At 42.2% G+C, this 16,040-nt stretch overlaps 1 non-coding gene across 1 annotated transcript; it reads right to left on the bottom strand.

Annotated features, from left to right (window-relative positions):
- Window positions 1-15,648: 15,648 nt before the first annotated feature.
- Window positions 15,649-15,720, bottom strand: TRNAP-UGG (transfer RNA proline (anticodon UGG)). The gene has a single exon. It is a non-coding gene; the product is annotated as a tRNA-Pro (tRNA).
- Window positions 15,721-16,040: the final 320 nt, after the last annotated feature.

Genomic DNA, 16,040 nt, shown 5'->3' with positions numbered 1-16,040 from the left:
CTTATTCCTCTATTAAAAAAACCTGGGGCTGATCCTCAAGCCTTGGTCAACTATAGACCAATCTCTTTACTTCCATATTTGTCGAAGATATTGGAAGCGCACATCTCCACATCCTTTTCCAAATTTATAGAGGATAGTGACTATCTTGAAACTAACCAAGCAGGTTTCCGTCCCTGTCACTCGACGGAATCTGTCATTTTGGCCGTTCAAAACACATTAAGATCAAATGCGGATAAAGGCATCCACCAGGCACTGGTTCTCCTTGATTTGTCGGCCGCGTTCGACACGGTTGATTTTTCTATTCTAATTAGCCCTGTTGAGCAGGCCGGCCTCAGGGGCGCTGCCCTTGAGTGGATCACTTCCTTTATCTCGAACCGCACTCAAGCGGTTCGCTTAGGGCCTTTCACTGCTTCAAGAACCACCTCCACTTGTGGGGTCCCACAGGGATCCTCACTTTCCCCTTTGCTTTTCAATTTGTATCTGCGCCCCCTCCTTCACCTCCTAAAACAATTCAATGTCACAATCTTGAATTATGCTGACGATTTACAGCTAATTTTCCCTCTGAATACTCCTGATTCAGTCGCCCACTTTCACCAAACTATGCTTATGATACAACGCTGGATGAGCTTAAACCACCTCAAGCTCAACCCGGGTAAAACCGAGTTAATTCTTCCCGGGGACAGCAGTATCAGCTGGGGCCCTCATTATTGGCCTTTGAGCCTTGGTCCTGCCCCAGTCCCTGCTTCTTCAGTGAAGAGCTTGGGTGTTACACTTGCATCGGATCTTTCATTAAAAGCTCAAGTCGGAGCAGTTGTTTCTGCTAGTTCTTACCAGATTAGGAAAATAAAAAAGATTGCACAATTTCTGACATACTCAGCCCTTATCCAGGTCACCATCGCACTGGTACTCTCCAGGCTGGACTTTTCTAATAGTCTGTACCTGGGCCTTCCATCTGGCCTTTTAAAAAGACTCCAACTAGTGCAGAACCAGGCAGCCAGACTTGTTCTTAAACAACCTAGGCGGTGTTCCATCTGGCCTGGCCTAGAACAATTACACTGGCTGCCTGTATCTCAAAGAATCATGTTTAAGTCCGGCTGTATCATATACAAGAGTCTACAAAACATAGGGCCTCAGTTCATCAATCAGTTGGTCTCCAAATACAAGCCCACTCGCAATCTTAGATCCATGAATAAAGACTTGCTGGTTGTTCCCTCTTACAGGAGAAAGCGTCAGGGCGGCAGCTGTTTCCATTACTTAGCTGCTGTCCTATGGAACTCCCTACCACTTTCCCTTCGGCTCAGCCCAGACTTTCTAACTTTTAGACGTTCTTATAAAACTTGGCTGTTCAGACAGGCTTATTTACAGTAAGTTGTTGTGTTAGGTTCCTACTTCAACAGCGCCATGAAGCCCACTGGCGTACGTGCGCTTTACAAAAAAACCCTAACATAACATAACATAACATGGTCGCATGATCAGTGCTTTAAATGGGCTGGTATTCACCGGTACTGATTGCCGGCACTTCTAAATTTTCTGCGCTTGAGTACCTAAACTTCTCTTTGTCAAATGAGGGTACCGGTACTCGTGGGGCTGTGAGCCAAGCTCAGTGAAATTGGTAGTTAAAAAAAAAGCGCAACACAGCTGACAAAGAGTGGATCCCTTTACGTGAAACACTCTGAGTGCTAATCTCGCCTTACAATGTGTTAATTGAGCGACCTTCAGAAGGCATTCATTCAGAGCTGGCAGGAAGTTTGGGAGGGGGCCAACTCACACTGTGATTACTGACGCAGTTTCCCCTAAGGCTCTGTGGAGACCATAGAACTGTACTGTGTGCGCAGGGCATACTAACCAGGGCACGAGTCGGGGGTACACGCGGGTGGATGGCGTCCGCCCACTCTTTTCACCAGGTGGATGGCGTCCACCCTACCAAGAAGTTGAGCCCTACTGTTAGATATGCTTGTAAGTTTGAGACACCGGGATTCATTCAGCAGCCCCTGCTCGTTATCTGCTTTCCTTCCCAGCAGCAATGTTCAGATGGGGAGGGGGTTTTGTCATTTGAGACTCCACCTGGGCCATAACAAAGGCTGACCTTTAGAGGCCATTTGCCTTCTTTTGTCCGAATGTGGAGGCTGGATGGGGGCTGCCTTTAGCCTCACACCTAGAGGTAAATGCAGAGGAAGGGAAACAAAAGCAGCTGCTTGTTAGCACTTCAAAAGTGCTAAAGAGAAGCACGATTTTTACTTTGTTCAGACCCCCATATATAATAGATATTCATGCACTGTAAGAATGTCGATCTGTTACTTTGTTCCAGTGCAAGATAACAATTTAAAAACCAGTATTTTGTATTTTTTTTACAGCGCTATTCATCCCAATGTAGGGTGTCAGAGCGCTTTACAGCAAACATACACATTATATTGACAATAAATCACACAAGTTTGTAAATAATTGTGCAGGATGTGTTACATAAGACAGTGAGGGTTACTGCGTGTAGGTGTTACATATCATACTTCATAGCTCACTGTGCTACACTAGAAGGATTACAATGCAACTGTATGTCTTCTGCCTAAACCAGGAGTGTGTGTGTGTATACTCATGTGTTCAAATGTACTCATGATATACTTGCTAAACATATGTGTGAGGATTTAAGATCTGATGTCACTTCTTGTAAATTCACGGATGTGATATCACTTCCTCTGATGTCACTTCCTGTAATGCCGCACGCAATGTCACGCACCGTGATGTCATGGGCCATGATGTCACGTGCCATGATGTCACCTCCCTGCCTTAATCAGTCCCCCCACTTCTGTTTTTTGGGACTTGTGCCCTGCTGCTAACAGACATATTTTGTTACTCTCAGGAAATCGAAGAGAAGGCTTTCTGCTGGCATAGCAAAGTATAGCAGCACTTGTTTGCAACCAGACTGAGGAGGAAGGTGGCGATAGTAATGCTGTAGCACAGCAGGTGGGAATCAAAGTTTAGTAATGTGGGCAGCAGCGAATGTAAGCATTTCTAAAATACATGTACTGAATGCCCTGTCTGCGTGCATGAATGCTTAAATGGGTGCCCCTGAGCCGGATCCCTTTGTGCTGCCCATAGCTCCGCCCCCTAGCCCCACTCCAAGCCCCGCCCCCTAGTCCACATCTCAGTTTGGTGAGTACTGCACTTATTTTTTTCCATTTAAAGCACTGCGCAGGATGAGCCCTATCGATCACTTCCGTTGTCCTTTGTTGCGTGCTTCTGTGTCACTCTGTCACCCCTTTCCAGTTCTATCCCCCCTCAATTCTTAGGCTTCTACGGGTCCTCATCCCCTGGTACCTGTTCTGTTTCTCCCGCATGATTCTGCCTTCGGGGACTCCCCTGTCGTGATGGTCCTTCAGGGGTGGTGGCTTCAGACTCAGGGTCATTGCTCCTCATTTCTTTCATCAGCACCTCCCATGCCTGTGCCCTCTCCAACCTGCCCAAGCCCCTTCTTGCATTTCTGAGCAAGATTCTGCCCTCAGATCCCACCCATTTCACCAACTCTCGCTTCCACCTATGTATGCTGGGGCCATTCGGCGCCTTCCATCTACTAGTAATTTCCTGCTCCGCCAGTATGAAGGCGAGGTCCTGAAACTTTTCAGTGACCTTAGTCTTAGCTGTGTGTGGGAACAGGTTGAGCAGAACATGAGCTGGTGTACATGGGACTACCCATTCTGTTATCCTAGCCATCTCCCTTGTTACTTCCTGCCAATATTGCGTCAGGGACTGGCAGCTCCATATCATATGGATGAAGTTCGCCCCTCGTTCTGCCCCACCCTCTTTAATGTCTATCATCAGCCACTGGTACCACTTGTTCAGACCTGGGGGTTACGAGTGATCTCCTATGCAGATGACACCCATGGATATTGTCCTGAAGATGGTTTTCAAAATTGAATAAGAAGACTGAAACATCAACTATCAAGCTCATCTCTACAGTTAAAATTAGTATTGCGTATGACCCTCTCTATTACTTGAATAGGAGTGTTCTGCTTTCTTATTTTTGATTGGACTTGTTTTATTCAAATGTTCATTAGGGATGATTTACTATTCCTTTGTTCATTTGTCTGTATGATTGGATCTTAATGATTTGTACCCTTTGAATAATTTACAAATACATAAAGAAAATTCCTTGATATGAAATCTTTCCCGTGTTGCTGTTAGTTTCTTCTCTTTTTTACACATTTGTCATTTTTGAAAAAATAATTGTTATTGATTTTTTGGCAGTGGAACATTGCATAGTGGGGAATACAGGCAATACATAGAAACATCATAATACATTAACTCATTAGACAGAGAGAGAGATAAAAAAAAAAAATTGTAAATTAAAATTTGATACAGGAATAGTCATATTTAAATCCAGTTTGAAATCGGTGACCATAATTTTTGGCTAAAAATCTTTCTTTTCTGGCCTTTAAGTTTGTAAACAGCATTTTCTAATCGGTAGATACTGAGCAGCTTAGATTGCCAATGGTGAAATATCGGAGCCTCTGCGTCTAACCATCGTGATGTTATACAGAATCTATATGCAGACATAGCCAGAAAAAAAAACCCTCTTCTTCAGAAGTCCTTTTCCCTATCTGTTCAGCTTGAATTCCGAAAATGACTAATTCAGGTGACAGAACAACATTTGATTCGACAATCAGATTTAAAAAATCTTGTACTTTTGTTACAAATTGAATTAATTTCGGACAATGAGAAAACATGTGGATCAAGTCTGCAGCAAAGAGGCCACATCGACTGCAAGAAGTAGCCTTCTGTGCGTTCCATTTAGACAGTTTTAAAGGTGTGTAATAAAGATCAAAAATGGACATAAAGTGCTGACTTTTGAATGATCCGTTGAATATGACCTTACAGCCAACCTCTAAAGACCTAACAATATCCACCTTCTCGATACCCAGACTTCTTTGCCATTTATCTACATAAAAATCTATGTTGTCTTCAATTCTACTTAGCATCATTTGGTATATTGTACCGATTCGCTCTTTTTTCCTGCAACTTTCAATCACATCTATTTTATTCATAGATTCTGTATTTAATAAATTCTTTGATTCTAAAAAACTACGAATTTGCAAAAATTTTAAAAAGTCACCTCTAATGAGTCCATATTTATTCTGTAGTTCGGCAAATGAAACAAGTTGTTTATCTTGATACAAAGACCCTAATGAGCAAATATTCAAATTATTCCATCTGTACATGGCGGTATCACTGAAAATCCCAGGTAATAAGGGATTCTTCAGAAGAGGCGTATAATAGCTCAAGTTGGACAAAAAATGAAATTTCTTATTAATTTGTTTCCAAATTTGAAACGCCGACACCATAACTTTGAACTTTGTTTTTTTGTAATAACTTGGTTCTAAGATCCTGAGAAAACATTGTCGGGCTTCAGATCCGAGTAGCATTTCATAGATTGATGGCTGCATTGCTACATCTAAACACGGATCTTGAAATAATAAAATGCTCATTAGTCTTAATTTAACTGCCCAATAGTATAATCGAAAACTCGGAATCCCCAGGCCCCCCCTTAATCTTGGCAAAATACACCACTTCATAGATCGTCTAGTTCTCCGGTAGCCCCATAAAAATCTAAAAATAATTCTATCTAATTTACTAAAAAAAAACGAGGAAAACAGAAGAGGGATGGTACGAAATAGGTAAAAGAATTTAGGAAAAATAATCATTTTAATTACATTGGTACGGCCACAAAGAGATAGATGTAGATTGTTCAATCTCTCAAGTGTCCTATTAGTGGAAAGTAATAAAGGGTCAGTATTAAGGCTGACAATGTCCTCGACTTTAGCAGTGATTGTGACACCAAGATATGAGGCAGAAAATGCAAATACACCTCCTTCTGGTCTTTGATCGGGTGAGTGAATAACCTGTGTCTTAGAAATATTCAGCTTATAACCAGAGAACTCGCCGAACCCTTGAGCGAGTTCTACAATCTTAGGTAATGATGAGGTTACATCAGAGGTGACAATCGCGACATCGTCAGCGTAAGCAAGAATTTTATGTTCTATCTGATGCAATATGACTGGAGGGATTCCGTCTTCATTTATAAGTCTATTCAAATAAGGTTCGATATATAATGCGAACAGAAGGGGGAGCAGGGACAACCCTGCCTTGTCCCCCTAGTGATCGAAAAAGGACTGGACATTTCAACTCCCACTCGGATTGCCGCCTTCGGGTTGAGATATAACGCCTGAATGGCCTTAATATATTCTATAGGGACAGACCGCAGAAACCCCCAGTCGACCCTGTCAAAAGCTTTTTCGGTGTCCAACAGGACAACGCCGACCGGGGATCTCGTGGCCTGTGCCCAATCCAGCAAGGTAATAATACGTCTGATGTGATCAGTAGTATCCCTATGCTTAATAAAGCCGTGCTGAATCTTTGACACCAAATCCGGCATAAAACCATTTAGTCTGTTGGCTAATACTTTAGAAAAAATCTTACTGTCTGCTGTAATAAGGGATATTGGTCGATATGACCCTAATTCATTGGCATCTTTCCCTTTCTTTTTAAATATCACGATAGTAGCCAAAGACCATGAAGCAGGTGGGTGGCCTAAAAAAGCTTGATGGAATACCTTAAGTAATTCAGGCTTAAGCATATTTCTGAAGCTACGATAAAATTCTAACGGAATTTGATCGGTCCCCATCGCTTTTCCGGGAGATAAACTGAGGATTGCTAATTCGATCTCTTCCCAGGTTATATGTGCTGCAATAGTAGCAGCATCTCCCTCCGGTAATGGAATATTATCAATATTCCTAAGGTAATCCATTGGATCTTTAACTTCCTGAGCTTCGTTACTCGACTTATTATATAATATCTTATAAAAGTCGCTGAACGCCTTCAATACCCCCACTTTAGAATCTTGAATTGCTCCTTCTAAATCTATTATTTTAGTTATTTCATTAGAGCTGGCCTTTTGCCTTAACCTTTGAGCTAAAATTTTCCCAGTTTGCTCACTTAATTCATAACACTCCATTTTATATTGTTTGTATTTAGCAGCAACCTGATCGGCTAAATGGGAGTAAAGAGCAGCTCTTTCAATAGTTAGAAGTCTTTGAGCTTCTTCAGCACCTTGACCATTTTGAATGCTAGCAGCTAGATTTAATTCTAAAATCCTTACTCTTTCGAGTTTGTTTTTAAAGTCTACCTGTATTTTCCTTCGCTGGAAATTGGAATAACTAATAGTTTCCCCCCTAATTATACATTTAAAAGCATCCCAAACGACTTGGATTGGAGCTGTATTATTATTACGCTCAAAAAAATCCTTAATAATTACAGCCATATGACCGAGATAATTTTCATCAAACAGAAGACTTCTTTGGAATGACCATTGGCTATAAATATTAGAACACTGTAAGGGCAATAATAATTCCAATATGATTGGATTGTGGTCTGAGATCAACTGGGGTAATACCTCAATTTCAGCGTTTTCTAGAAGTGATAAAGACGTGAAAAAATAATCTAAACGAATAAATTTACTGTGAGGGAACGAAAAAAAAGTATAACCAGGATCAGTAGGATATAATTGGTTCCAAACATCATACAGACCATTTGCTAATACCAATTCCCTTAAAGCTCTATAGGTCCTGTTCTTACGGCCTCTATAATTCCTAGTGGTCCTGATGTTACAATTAGATTCAACATGAATATTTAAATCCCCACAGAAAATTATAGGCTGACACCAGGATGCCAGTCCTAAACTAACAGTATTAAAAACCTCATTATCATCCAAATTAGGACCATATAGACAGCAAATAGTAAATTTATAGCCATCAACAACAACTTCTGCCAACCCCCATCTACCCCATTTATCCGCTAATGACCTAAGACATTTCCCAATCCCTTGTTTCATACAGATTGCTATGCCTCTTTTAATACCAGTTTGCTTAGAGGCTACTAATACTTCAAGACCCAGACTCTTCAGTAAGTTCCTTTGGTCCCATGAGATATGGGTCTCTTGTATACACAAAATTTCCACATGTAATAACTGAATAAATCTACGTACGACCGCTATTTTTTTAACATCATTAAGGCCATTGACATTCAGTGTACATAACTTAATCTTTTTATCCATTTGACAAACATTTGAAATCCGTACTGATTAAATTGTTCCTTCTGTTTTCTTAAAGTCATATAGACAAACCAAAGAAGCCAGGAGAAAAGATAACTATACTTGCTGTGTATACCCCTAGCAACTACCACTGCCTTACACCCCCACCACCACCCCTGCCCTACCAACCCACCACCCAACTCAAGCCCACCCCCCACCCTCCCCAACAAATGAGGCTCAGGAACAACCAGTTACTGATAAGTATGGAATGCCGCGACCCCTCACCCTCGAAAGCCCAAGGAGGTAAACCAAATTAAAGAAAAACCCAATCAAAGGGAAGACAAAAAAAAAAAAGACGTCTGAACAGCAACTTATCAGCTCAATAATATTAACATTCTTATTGGTTACAACAGATTCATAAAGAATCTAAGTATTCTTTTGCTGTGATTTCTGATAAAAAAAATTGGTCTGCCCTTTAATCACAACTTTCAGTTTAGCTGTATTTTGCAAGAATACAGTGGAGGCAAGATGGCGGCCGTGACACAGGCTGTGTAAGCAGCTTAAACCCCTTGCTCCGAACGCCTATGGAGGTGGAACCGCTCTGATGCATTACCTCTGATTTTCACTGCGATTTTTGGCTATCTGGTATTTCGGTGAATATACCGATGCTCTCTGCTTCCTGCTTAACTGAAATTTCCGTGTTTTCTACGGCTAAAGTGGCTATAGCAGCTTCGGTGGTATCCAGCCGGTTTCCTCGGAACCTTTGTGGCTCTTACGGCTTCACGGCTTCAGCTGCGGATGATCTGGCAGGGCGGGTCCAAGCTGAAGCTTCAGTAATTGTGCAAGATCGGATGGAGGCTGAACCGTTACGTTTCTAATCTAAAGGGAGTGAAAAGTAAAGAAAATTAAAGACTATAAAGGCTGATAAAGGAGATCATCCGTGGAATTGGGATCTTATTTTCTAGCGCATCCAAGCCGAATGCTGATTGATTTGTTTCGAGTTCGGCGGTGCGCCCCGCTCTGGCGTTTCCTGGCATTTCATTTTAGGATTCAGAATAGTGTGGTTCGTGGCCGCGGAGGGTCGCGCAAAAAGACAATGCCGCCCAAAAAGCCAACTCAGACGGCTACTCACAAAACTAAAGTGAAGGGAGCCCCCGCCCAAAATGCTGGAAGTAGCGACGCCGTCGAAGACAGCGAGAGGAATCTTTTCGATGAAGGTGAGAATTCTTCTGGTAACGCTGCTTATGCTGGGGATAATATTGCAGCTAATGGTTCTAATGGTGTGCAGAGCACGAACATATCTTCTTTAAAAACTGCTTCAACTTTAACACTTCCAGCATTGTTTGAGAAGCAATCAGCTAAGAGAAGAAATCAAGTTGCTTTAGCCAGAGTGGGTGCAACTAGCACTGATTTATTGGTGCTGCCTACACTGTCAACATCGGCTCTTGAGCACAGGGGAAAGAACACAGTTGCTGGCGGAAATTTAGGATCAGAGGGGGATAATCTGAGAAGTATTGAACATGATGGAGTAGTCCAAGAATTAAGTATCCCGCCAACGTCCGGTATTGTAGGTACTGTCTTGGAATCCGAGTACTCTGGATCTCTAGAAGCGGCGGAAAATTTTTACTCTTTATCTGACCCTTCTTCTGATGAGAGCACGAATATCAGCAAAGACTGGGCAGAGTATAGTGAGGAAAGTGAGGAAAGTAGCTCTTTTGAAGTTGAAGTAGAGCCTAATTCCAATCCTAATTCATCGAATGTAAGTGCCGCTACGGTGAAGAGACGTAGAAAAAAGTGCTCTCAGCGCACTGCTTCTAAGGATTTTGAATCCCATATTGAAGATTTGTCGAAAGAAGGATCATCTATGGCTAAATCTACGGCTAAATCTCATGAAGGAGATATGATGACTAATGGCTCAGAGGTTATAATCCAAGGGAATAATACTCAAAATGAGGTTACTCTAACTACTATATACAATACTATGATGAATCATCGCGCTGAAAGCAAAGCTGAGAATCAGCGTACTCCGGCAACCTGCTCTAAAGTTAAGAATGCAGTCCGACGAGCTATAAAACTTTGTGCTGAAACTGCTGATAGAGTGACAGAAACTGAGGCTAGAATCTCTGCTCTAGAAGATGAGACTGTACTACAGAGACAAGAACTCGAGAACATTAAAGCCCATAAGGATGATTTAACGTACAAATTGTCAGGTCTAGAAAATCAGGCCCGAAGGAATAATTTGCGTTTTCTTGGTATACCTGAGAAAAAGGAAGGGCCTGATGCTAGAAAGTTTATAATTGAATTATTAAATGAAGCCTTTCCTGACCTGACTTCTTGGGACTGGTCTAAGGAGGTACAAAGAGCACATAGATTTCCATTTATCATTAGAAAACAACGCCAGGGGCTCGAAGTGTATCCTAGGGCAATTTTGGTTTGCTTTAACAATTTTCTTGCTAGAGAAGAAATATACTCGCTAGCCAGACCGGACAGGAAAGCACAAGCCAAGAATTGTGAGTTCTTTGTAAGACCAGATTTTTGCCAGGCTACAGTGTCCCTACGTTGGCATTTACACATTTGTCATTGAAGTAATAATTTGACAAATAGTTGTATTTGACTTGAATAATTGTACAGACTCCAAATTAAGTTGGATCAGATATACAACCAAATATATTTATTAAGTCTGAGTTCTGGAAAGATAGCGAATAAAACCCTTGCAGGTACCTTTTTTTATTATATTTGCCCGAACCGCAAGGGTATGTTGGGTCACCCACCCTCTCTATATATGCATACCATTGAGGCATCTTGGCACTAGCTTAAAGATGTACAAGGAGGGAGCAGGTGAAAGAAGATCAAGAAGCAAAAAGCCAACTTTTAAGAGATTTCCTGAAAGCAAGCAGATTGGGCATGGCATTAATGTATAAGAGAAGGGCTTTCCACGCTTTCATTGCCCCAAAGACAAATCATCTGCCTCTCCACGCCAGACACCTGAATCTGGCGACTACAATTAGAGTGTAGAGACCTGGATGGTACATACCGGGTAAAGGCATTCTCCGGAAGGCCAGGCCATGATCATGAAGTGCTTTGTAGACGAGACAAGCTCTTTAAAGATGATTCTGGACCTGACCCGAAGCCAATGAAGAGGTTTGATCACGTGGGAAACTGAGTGATGTCGTGGAATCTTTAGAAGCAGGTGTGCTGCAGCATTCTGCAAAGTCTGTAATTTATTAAGAACCTACTGGTGTGCATTCAGGTACAGTCCATTGCAGTAGTCAATTTTCAATCGAACTATGGAGTTGAACACTGTTATTTGTAGCTGAGGGAATGAAACATAGAATCTTCTTTATAGTTTTGAGATTGAAGAAAGCAGAAGATGTGACTGTGTTAACTTGGTTGTGATTAAGGCTCCCGGTTTTCCGTTTAAACGGATTTTTACATATAAATGCAGACGGAAAAATATTTTTCCTTTGTCTGCATTTATATATAAAAACGGAAAAATGCCAATATATAGGTTTATCTCTGTTGTGGTCTTCGAGGAGCACACCAGTCTGTCCAAGCACTGGGGGGCAGAGGGCTTATCGGATTTCAGCCGAGTTGATGTTAAGGGGCCATTAGGCCTCCTTTTGTTCCTGGCTTGGAGCGGAGGTGCGGCGGGATGCACAGTGTGACACAGAGTCACCTTGAAGTACTACAAATGGGTCACCTGCTGCGTTTCTGGGTCCCTTGATTATATGGCCCCAGGAGATGAAGGATGAAAGGGGCAGGGAAGATTACGCTACTTGTCTCAGCTTTCAGTAAGAAGGTTTGGTGTAGGATACGGCTATCGCAAGTGCGTGCAGGAGTCAAATAGGGAAAAGTGATTCTCAGCAGCACGCCTGTTACTTTGCTGCAAAAATATGTTAACAAAATACTCATGTTCTGTTATCCTTTTAGTTCAGCACGAATGATAAAAAGGGCTTCGGTAGCACTGGAGAACTACTAATGTACATGTATGTCAACAGGAAATAATAAAATGTTTTTCAAACGGTGTAATGTCTGGAAAATAATTTTCAGTACTTTTCTTTTACTTGTTACTGCCTGATTTAATATTATTCGCTATTGCGATAGAAAAGATTGTCAGCTCTCTGTCTCCCAATAAAAATAAGTTAGTGTGGCACACCATGTGTGGTGTGCACCGTTTAACTTATGTTTGTTTTACTCGATGGCCCCCTTGCCATGTTCGATATATAGTGCTTCACCAATCTCTTATTTTAATAAGTGCTTCTCTAATTCAGTTTTATTCTGCAGTGTCGCCTTCTCTCGCTCCGGTTTCTCTATGGGGGTCTCAGACCAACATATCCTTCAGTGACCCTGAACTGAGGCGCAACTAGGGTGAAATTCCGGGGGGGAGGTGTGGGCGGGGTGGGTGCCTAATTCTTCCAGCAATCAGAAGAGTGAAGATGCAGGGGCTCTAAGAAGGGGTGAAAGTACAACAAAGGCTCATTAATAAGTAAATGGTCTTTTAAAGACCTGTGAAGTCCTGGGGTGGGGCTGTGTGTGCCCTGGGAAGCTGTCTCAGCCGGGCTGACACACACGACTGGGGAGGCTTAAGCCCTTTGAGCCCAATGGGCATTGCGCGCCTGCACTGAAATAATGTTCTCATCTGAGAGAGTTTGGATTACCGGTTACTGAGAGGCCACTTGCCTACCTTTGCCTAGAAAAGTTTCTTCACTGTTACTGAATCTTAGGATGCAGTGAAATCTGCAAATGTGAACCATCAGTCCGATGGTTCAAAATGAGCCTTTATGTTGATATTTCTAATATGTTTTTATGAAGAAGACTGCATTTCTTTTAGTACTGCTAGGTCAGTGACAAGACAATATGCATGCGTACCAATGGCAAACAAAATTCTTTCACCTCTAGTCAAATAATATTGTTTTCCTTACTAATATGTGACCACCACGGAAAGTCATGCAATTCACAATCCCTGATTTTGTGAGTTAGTTCCGGAGTAGTGTACTACTGGATAAAAAAGCGCTTCAATGCCTTATCAAGGGTAGTAAGTGCTATATAAATACAATTACAATACAATACATAACACAGCGAGGTTTACAAGGCCCTTCATAGCTCACTGTCTTATATTAGAAGGTTTGCAATTTATTAACAGCAAGTAACAAAAGGATCTCTTTGTTAAAAGCTGTAACCCATTTACCCATCTGCATAAACCTATCTGAACCTATAGCCGTTGGCCTAGTTTCTTTTATTTATATTTATTATTTATACGTATGTGTTTAACTTTTTCCCTTTGTGTTGAATCTTTGTAAATATGTTTTTTAGAAGGAAGTGGTGACGGGGTTCAGTTGTCCCACTGTAAAGAGGACATAAATATTGTACTGATATATCAAAACTTTGTTCTACAATTGCCTTTTTAAATAAATGTGAATAAATACTAGCCACAGCGTCTTTTTTTGCTCGCGACAAAATAAATATGGATAAATACTGAAAATATGACCACAAAATAAATATGGATAAATACAGACGGAAATGTTAAAAAAATAAATACCATAAAACTGGGAGCCCTAGTTGTGATGTGACAAAGTGCCGTTGAGCAGCACACATAGACTTTTGATCAACTTAACTGGATTATGTAGTGAGCCCAACCCAGAAAGAGGTTTGAGCTCCGAACAGTAGCACCCCCGTTGTACTGGAGTTGAGTTTGAAGCAATTTGATGCCATCCAGGAGCTGACAGCTTTAATGCAGTTGGAAAATCTGGCAGCCGTGCCTTTATCTTGGGTGGCTAAAGAGAAGATAATTTGCGTATCGTCAGTGTAGGATGTTAGTGCAAAGTTATAGGAAGTGATAATCTCAGCCGGGGGGTAACATACAGATTGAAAAGAGTGGGCCTGAACGATGGGCCCTGGGGGATGCTGCAAGCAAAAGAGAAGGAGGAAGAAGTAAAGCCAGAGAGACAGACAGAGTTTTCCCAATCAGAGAGGAGTGACTTGATCACTTCCCAAGCAGCTCCTGTTACCCAGAACCTGCCCAGCTGTTCAATCAGCAGCCCAAGATGAACGGTATCAAAGGCTGCTGATACGTCAAGCAGGATCATGGCAGCTCTACCCCCCAGATCGAGCACCATTCTGATCTCCTCGGTTGCCTTGATGAGCGGTCTCCATACTGTGCTCAGCACAGAAGCCGAATTGGGCGGGATCAAGGTGGCTGTTAGCCTGCATGTGCTCCGTCAACTGGATGTTGAAAACTTTCTCAATGATTTAAGCCAGCAAGGGTGGGCAGGAAATTGGACAGTAGCTGCTCGGATCATGACGATCAAGCAAAGGTTTTTTTAGGTGTGGATGGCTCGAAACTTTCTTCCAGGCTGTAGGAAGCTGGCTCTTTTTATACTATAGTACACACAAACGAGGAGGGGTGAAGGTAACGGACTTGTATACTCCGGACCCCCAGTCAATAATTTTACACACCGAGAGGAGTAGGGAGTATTAAAAATGTCTTTGTATAGTGGTGGCACTTGCTGTGTGTCTTAACCCCTTTGGCGCTCATGACAAGGTCAGCTCGTCATGGGCGTAACCTGCGCTACGCGGAGGACGAGCTGACCTTGTCACGTAACGCTGGATTTTTGAAATCGCAGCGCGCAGCGGGAAAACTGCTAGCGCGCAAGCGGTTAATACAGCCCTCATTCACACAATTGTGTGACATGCTTCATCATAGGGCTGCTGCAAAACACCCCTGCGCAGCCAACGCCTGGGGTGGAGCAATAGGGTGGGGGAAGACAAACACAACACAAAAAAGAAAAACATGAATTTCAAAAGTGACTGGGATCACCGGGAGCGTTTCATGTGCTGCTTAGTTCTCTTGCTCTTTCCTGTGCCTCTTGTAAAACAATGTATCCATGCGCCCCACTTCGCTCTCTCTCTCCTGGCAATCGCATTGTCACTGTAGCTCAGCTTCTGCCATTGTTTTTCGTCCATGGTAAAACTCTCTCTCTCCCCTCCTTCGCCCCCCCCCCCCCCCCCCCCCATCCCCCTTCAGCCATATAGAGCGGAGAGGGCCTGTTTTAATAATTATTTCTTACTTACTTAAGCCTGAGGGGGAAAGCGGTGACTATACAAGAAGAAAGCGATTTAAATTACGAGAAAATGTGCGAAAACTACATTACCCGTGATCCTTTACAAAAGCTCTCTCCCTCCTCCTTTCCGCTCCTCCTGGCCATATTTACCCCTCCCTCTCCACGCAATCGCATCATCACTGTAGCTCAGCTTCTGACATTTTTTTTCGTCCAAGTTAAAACCAAAGCAAAAGCCCTTCCTAAGAATACAAAAATATCCCACACCATAGCACTGTTTTTATTCCCCCAGAAGTCAGGAACAAAGCTTAGTATGTTTATTGTCACATAGCTGTCATTCTTCCAGTTTGTGAACTCGGAAGTATGACAAGCCGACCACGTATTTTTGTAAACCGTATTTTTGTAAAATGAAAACAGACAAAAAATGGGTGCTTCATATTTTCTTGATACATTTAGAAATAGTAGCAGATAATTTACAATTTGTAAACACACTGGCCCCCCTCCCTAAAAATGGGGCTCGTCCGGGATTTGAACCCGGGACCTCTCGCACCCAAAGCGAGAATCATACCCCTAGACCAACGAGCCGGTTGGAATTACTTCCAGAAACTTTTATATTTACAATCGCTTCTACAATTATGTAGTTGAATCGTAGGGTGATAATGGTAAGAGTTAACTGTTTTTGTTGTGTTTTTTAACATTATTTTACAGTCATATTATTTTGGGTTCTTGTCACATCCCCATGTGCACTAGCTTAATTTCTTCATTCTTACTGGCTAATGATAGGTAATAGGATAGCCTAGAAATAACAGTGGAGTCTCACTGATTCAGAAAAATATACCAAAACTCTGTACATAAAAACACCTACAGAATAAACAGAGGTCCTACCTCCTCAAGAAAGACCAGCA

The sequence above is a fragment of the Lissotriton helveticus genome, chromosome 12, assembly GCF_964261635.1.
Source record: "Lissotriton helveticus chromosome 12, aLisHel1.1, whole genome shotgun sequence".
Classification (NCBI taxonomy): Eukaryota; Metazoa; Chordata; class Amphibia; order Caudata; family Salamandridae; genus Lissotriton; species Lissotriton helveticus.
Note: the sequence above shows the minus strand (reverse complement) of the source record. Positions and strands in the feature narration are given on the sequence as shown.